This window comes from Neolamprologus multifasciatus, chromosome 12 (assembly GCF_963576455.1).
Source record: "Neolamprologus multifasciatus chromosome 12, fNeoMul1.2, whole genome shotgun sequence".
Lineage (NCBI taxonomy): Eukaryota > Metazoa > Chordata > Actinopteri > Cichliformes > Cichlidae > Neolamprologus > Neolamprologus multifasciatus.
This window is the reverse complement of record NC_140450.1, coordinates 10595040-10602260: the sequence shown is the minus strand read 5'-3', so window position 1 is coordinate 10602260 and position 7221 is coordinate 10595040. Positions and strand designations below refer to the sequence as shown.

The 7221-nt window shown below is 38.7% G+C and overlaps 1 non-coding gene across 1 annotated transcript; it reads right to left on the bottom strand.

Moving 5' to 3' along the window:
• Positions 1-6888: 6888 nt before the first annotated feature.
• trnar-ucg (transfer RNA arginine (anticodon UCG)) lies at positions 6889-6961 on the bottom strand. Its single transcript has one exon. It is a non-coding gene; the product is annotated as a tRNA-Arg (tRNA).
• Positions 6962-7221: the final 260 nt, after the last annotated feature.

The window sequence follows — 7221 nt, the reverse complement described above, 5'->3', positions numbered from 1 at the left end:
AACCCTACATGGTAGCAGACCTGCTGAGGCTTCACTGCTGCAGTCGCCCTGCAGGCTCAATCGAGCCTTTGAGGTCGTGGCTCTTAAACTTGGGAACAGCCTCTGTCAGCCCATCGGGTTGGCTGAATCAGTGGTTTATTTTAAATAGCTGCCGGCTTTTCCTTATTTCTGGATATAGTTCATAGCAAATGTGCATATGGAAGTGTGTCTCAATAAAAGAATGCAGTACCATATGCCTGACTGTGTGTTTGTATGTTCAGATATGAACACTTATTTTTAATGTGTGTTTTATCCAGACTGTCTAGCACTTTGTGACCATTTTAAAGTGCTAAACAAATAAAGTTATTATTACTAAATGTTGATCAGTCAAGTAGATTCCTTGTTGAACCACAAAGGAACAGAAACCTTAGGGAGGTGCACAGAAGGAGCAAGTTAATGACTCCAGCACGGTACTCGTTGATCAACTGTGCATCACTATGGCAAAGGCAGGTCAACAATGAGAGGCAGCACTAGCAATTCACTGACTGTGTACTGCCTCAGGTGTGCCGACATTTAGATACATGAAATCCCTTCAGAGTAGAGAAGAAACTCACTTTGTTTCAGCGACTCATTAAAAATGAACAACTCTGATTAAAAGATACAGTTTTTAATCAAAGTTTCTTTAAAAAAAAAATGTAAACAGCCGCAACCACAAGTCTGAATGTTTGTAATTGCACTGCACTGGAAGAAAACGATAGCACAGCGGGGAAACGAGAAGTGGCTCTTGCAAGCAGGTTTGTATAGTCGGTTGGTGAGTGACAGGCTGCCGTTTGTGGCAATTAGAAGGTGTGAAAGTGGGTGTGAAGAACCTTTGGTGATATTTACAAAATGGGAGGAACTGCATTGTTGATCGTCAGCTGAGGGTTCAATCTCGATATAATAGGAAACCAATTTGCAGGATAAATTATGCTCCACAAGCTGACCGTATCTGATATGACTGTTAGGCAACACATCAGACCGGCTCGTGTTGTGCATACATTGTAAATGTAATATGAACCCAACTTCTCACCCTTATGGACCTAATATGTTAGTGGTGAATGTGCCACTGTGCATATATGATGAGCCAAGTTGGCCAAACACTGAGATAAATTAGAAATAAATGATATTAAATAAGCAAGACCAACTACCTCAGACCAACATGTCTGGGTGCATTTCATGCCAGAACAGACTCATCATGTGCACAACTTTCCTGATGTGGATGATAATCTATGAAAGGGCCAGGGCTCAGTTTCCCATCAGTTACAGTTCTATAACTCCTGCCTGTTTAGGAAAACCTGCATGTTTGTAAACCTACTTGTGAAACAGTTCCAGCTACTGTAGATGTCCCAAGGCTTCAGTGACGCACTCATGCACAGACTTGTGATGTTAAAGCAATACCAGGTAAGCTGCAACTTCTAGTAATGCTGCAGTAATGATTACTGCACTAGCGTACTTATACGTCAAAAGATACACATTGATCCAATTTGCAAGAGGGATAATATATTAAAAATGCTTTATGTTACTATGGAGGTCCAGTTCTCTAGATTAGTAGGTAAAACAAATCTACACCATTTATTTAACAGAAAGACAATGTGTAGCAGATCAAAGGGCAAATGCTTCAATATCAGTATAATGCAAAACATCAGCCACTGGATCATTTCACCTTTGTGTTAATATTTTGAGTTCTATTAACAAAGATAAAACTAAACAATTAAGACTATTTTCTGACTCACTGAATGTTTCGGTTTTTAATTAATCCAGCAAGTTTCACTACAGCACCGTCTGTGAACTGCTCTGATATTCTCACTGCTGGCACTGCCCATACTGTAGAGAATGACATAACCCGATTCATGTTAACACCATTGTACACTTGTTGTGTTATTAACTATGTGAAATACATTAAGGTACTTAGAAGCAGCTCTGTAACATTCTCACTCCTAATTAACTAGAACATTACCAAGCACAGGACTCAATAACGCTCCCTTTAATGTGTGGCCTTGAGTAATTGTGTAAAATTCCAAAGCTCTGAGAAACCTCTGGCAATGTCACAGCAAGTTCACTTTCCAGATTAAATAGTTACCTGCATGTTTTTTTTTAAATGTTTTGCAACATTCTTATCTAAGATTAAAAGGCATGTTAATCTGGAGGTTGCGGGTAAGTATCACTACTTTCCTTGTAGTTCTTTGGGATGTTTTTAAATGTTTACAGACAGGTTTTTATAAAAATAACAAAATCACAAATGTACAAAAAAAACCCAAAAAAAAGTGGTGAAGAAGAAAAAATGAAGAGCTCAAAGATGGGTGTAACCTGTGTTTTTGTAAAGACAGGAAGGTAGAAAGAGGCATGTGTGGCTTCTTTCTACATTTTTTTCTCCTCGTGAATCCATCTGGGGTGTAAACACAATGTTTACGTGTTGTGCATATCTGTGTGCATCTCTGAAACAAAATATTTATTGGAGATGCTTGCTGTGCGAAGAACTGAGGCACGTTTGAGTACTTTGACGTGTGTCTATGCGGTATGTCACAATCGTCAATCAAAACGGAGTTGCAGGCAGTCAAAAAAACATAATCGCATGTGATTAAGATGAGAATTAAGGATGAGTTTGACGATGGATGCTGAAGAGACTGGTTCTTGCCTGGTTCAGCTTACAGGTGAAACATGCTCTCGACCCTCTTCAGTTTGTTTACAAGCCTCTTGTGGGGATGGATGATGCTGTTATCTGTCTGCTGCAGCAAACTCACTCACTATCAGAGAGGCCACCTGCAGAAGTTATCTGATGACACATCTATCTATCTATCTATCTATCTATCTATCTATCTATCTATCTATCTATCTATCTATCTATCTATCTATCTATCTATCTATCTATCTATCTATCTATCTATCTATCTATCGGCCACCCCCTGCCGCCGCGCCACAAACCACGATGGCCACTATAGTATTAGAAGATATCACAGCAGAAACTATTTGATTCGTATAAATTAGTCATGTCCAGGGAGATAAACATGTTTGACTCATAATAGCTCACAGGTTAAACTTTACATTCCAAGACGTCCTTATTGATAAATAAACAAATGAATGACTCACTAATTGTTTAGTCTACTGAATTACGGGACTCAGTTCCTGTCTGGGGGCAGTTATTCTTCTTATAAGGGAATGATGTGGATAAAGAATAAGGAAAAAGGAAAACAAAACAGAAATTAGCTTGGGAAGATAAATATGGAGAAATAATACAGTGAAAACAAAATTTGAATATCAATTATAAATTAAATGTAAATGAAAAAAGAAATATTTATACAAGCTTCTTTGAGGTATTTGCATTGCCATTCATTTGATTCATTTATTATTTTATCAAAGTCCATCTTCTTTCTTTGGATGCTCCCTTTAGGGGTCACCACAGCGTCTCACCCCATCTTTAGCATCCTCCTGTCACACCAGGCCTCTGCATGTCCTCCATCACCACATCCATGAAGGTCCTCTGTGGCTTTTGTCTTGTACCCCCTGCCTGGCATTTCCATTTTTAACATCTTTTGTCTAGTATAACCACTATCCTTCCTCTGCAAATGTCCAAACCCTCTCAACTCTGCCTCTCTAAACTTTGCCTCCAGTTATTTTGGCCTTCAGTTGACACACATCCAGGACAGCTTAGCCTTTTGATAAAATATCCCCTTTGCCCCATTTATAATTTTGAACTTCGATCATTAACGAGACCATTTTGAGGTCCCCACTTACCTTTCACTCACTTGAACTGTTCTGGATGTGTGTCAGCTAAAGGCCACTAAAAAGTAAATGTGAAATGGGATCAAATCCATGTCTCTGTCGTCTCAATTCTCCCATGAACATAGCCAATGTAGCTTAACTGTTGCTGTTATAGCAACATTTTCTCAGCAATTCCTTTATCACAGTCAGTGAAATCTTCCCAGTTTAACTGATGGAAATATATCACTACACATAATACAAACCTGCACAATGGGTTGTTTTTTCACAGGTGGAAAAATAAATGAAAAACAAAAATCTGAAACCAAAATGTTTTTAATTTCTTTTTTAAAGGTGATATACAAGACAGGAACATTCAGTCTGATTCCACATCCCCATCACAGGTGCACTTGTGAAGTGCCAGTGGAGGTAGTGTGAACATGGGGAGAGGAACAAACACACTGTAAAACAAATCAAAAGAAGTAACTACAGTCCTACTCTAGGCTATTCCCACCACTGTACCACTCTACACAGTACAGTGTCGCTGTCCCTCACAGCAGGATCTTAAAGGATCTTAAAGCACCATTATAAGCTTGATCCTGCCACACAGAAACTTTGGGGGACTCTGGGGAACTTTGCTGACAGATTCACAGTGATAAGATGTCCAGACAGATCAGAACGAACAGTAAATATGAACTCGTCCAGACAACTGTTAGCTTGCCAAGCCCAGTAGTTCACTTATTCTCCGATTAGTCAATATGCCCTTTGTTTTTATTATGTCATGCTTGTGACTGTCACTCTGACTTTGCATTTATTATGAACTTTCCAGACCACTGTGTCCCAAATCCAAATGTTGTTTCACAAAAAAAAAAAAAAATTTTAAGCGTCTGCATGACTATGCTAAACCTCCCTAAAAAATTTCAATTATTATGTTTGATTGCACCTCTTGTTCTGACTGCACATGACAGACATTTACCTCAGTTTGATTTTAGCTTCATTACATCCTACTCAACCATTACATCCTTTCCATTCCTGCAGAGGTTTACTCACCCAGAACAATCAACACAATGAAGTTGTGTTAGAAAAACCTGTATAACTGTATTAGGCTTTTAACACCTTTTTTTTTAGGTCTTTTTTTCTTGTTTCAAACCCAAAGTTTTAAACTTAAAAAAGGGGCTTTTCTTGGCAGCATCACGTGATCAGATTGTCATTCATATTAGGTCATCTCTTGTTGGTAGAAACAGTACACCTCGTTGGTCTGGAAGAACTCCGCCCCAGCCCATCACCTGATCCTTCTTCTTGTCCAACTGCCGCTCGTTCTCTCTATTTCACCATGTGTGCACCACTCCCTTCCTCTGAATTATTTGTTTCTTACAGTAACTGTCACTGATTTCCAGTTGGCCCCTCTGAATTATGTAATCTGTGTTCTGGGAACATTTTAAAGAACTAATTTGAAATGTTATTGTTGTTTCAAAAAACTACGAGATGCTAGGCTGATGATTTTTTTTTAAATTTCTTTAATTTACTTGAATATAAAAGTTTACCTCCAGACAATAGACACGAGCGCTTGCAACTATATTAAAAGGAATTCTAAGTCCAGCTATTGTCCGCAACCACATGAGGACAATGATGACGCTGTTGTCTCAACTGTGGTTACAGACTGAGTCAATTTCTGAGAATTTAACAGTGATACTAGCAAGATGGGGTTTTTTCTACACATAACATCTCAGAAATGCTGGAGGAGCTTGAAGTTTCACAAAATTAAAAACAAAAGTGTATAAATATTTCCAAAGAGGCATTAAACGACATGGGCAGATTAAAGGTTTAATGAACACAGTAATCATCATAACAAAAAAACCCACAAGAACCACACCATGTAAATTGAAATCAATAGTTTCAGGCTGGTCTTATCCAGAGGGTCAAGTACAAAAGCAAAGCTGTGTATTATTCATCTCTGATATGTGTTGTAGTACAACGGCTCAATACAGTGGTGCAGCTGTTGGTGGGGACTTCCTGACTTCCAACTGGTGAGAGGTGGCGTGATGTGGATGAGGTGACTGCAGTGTGTGTATGTGTGTGTGTGTCTGTGTGTTTGTTTGGAGTTAGCTGGAGTTTTCAGGCGGGCTTTGCATTATCTAATTAAAGGGCAGACAGAGACAGTGGTGTGATATCAAGCCTATCTTTCAGATGGGTGAACACACTCACACCCATTTGCTTGCTCTGATAAACAGCCTCCTGGGAACTCTCGTCCGAAGCCAAACTTTTTGTTGCACAGAACAAAAGTGTAAGCCAGAACAGTCTGATCTGATGAGTACATTCCTTTCTGCTGCGGTTACTGCCTTCATTGTATTACTGAGGACAAATTAACTTATAAAATTTAGCAGTGTAAATATTAAATTCATCATCTTTTTTTCTGTCTACATATATCTTGCTTATCTTTAATAATGGAGACATACTGTTATCGGAAATTCAAGCAGAACCCAAATGCAGACAAAAAAGGCTGACTGCAAGGTTGGAAAATGATAAGCTTTCTTTTTTTGAAGTACAGAATAGATAATAACATGTGTATGGAAGGTTAAGCTGACTTATATCACCAGATGATTATTCAGCGACGTGTTATAAGAATAACACGTCTGAGGATGCTACAGGAATGTGTTACGAGGTCAGTGAGGGAGGAACAAACCGATAACAAGCAACAAGGTAAGCACTGAATAAGAACACAGAATATGAAACAAATAATGAACCAAGCAGCAGCTGCTGGGGCTGAAAAAGTGAAGCCATTCAGTGGAAGTGTCAAAAACTGCAGTTCCTCTAGTGGATACATGGCTGAATCTAAAAATGAGTCTGTTTCTGTTTCCGTTTTGCATGGTGAAATTCTACTGCTGCATTAGTATGTTACTTAGCACTAATTAGCAGTTATTTAGTGTTTGTGGATTGTGGAATGCTCTAACCTTAGCTGATTACGCCATTAATTACATTGTTCATTTACATTCACTGTGAAAGGAGACACATGAGCAAAGTTTTTAAACAATTTAATCACAAAATAGAACAAGGAACTATAGACAATGATATAGAAGAGTACGAGAAAAGAGAAGGAAATGAACCCATTAAATTTGATAAAGTTTTAATAATGTGTCGGGTGGGTTCCTCCGGGAAAATTTGTAGACATATAACTAACCACGAAGGGACTCGAACCCTCAATCTTCTGATCCGAAGTCAGACGCCTTATCCATTAGGCCACGTGGTCTGCTTTGGGTGAGACGCTCTTCAATTAGACCACTTGGTCATTGACACAAAAACAAAGGACGGCTGACTCTAACACCTCTAGCTATTGTGTGTTTATATATATTAATGCATTTCATGCCTCTACAAGAGAATTCTTTTTTTAAATACACTGTCTTATATTTTATATTTGAATGCTCTCTTTTTAGCGCAACTAAGTCAGTTCCTGCAAGAGCTGAGCTGATAGCCTGAGCATGGTTGTTGCATCCCTTTAGTGCTGCATTT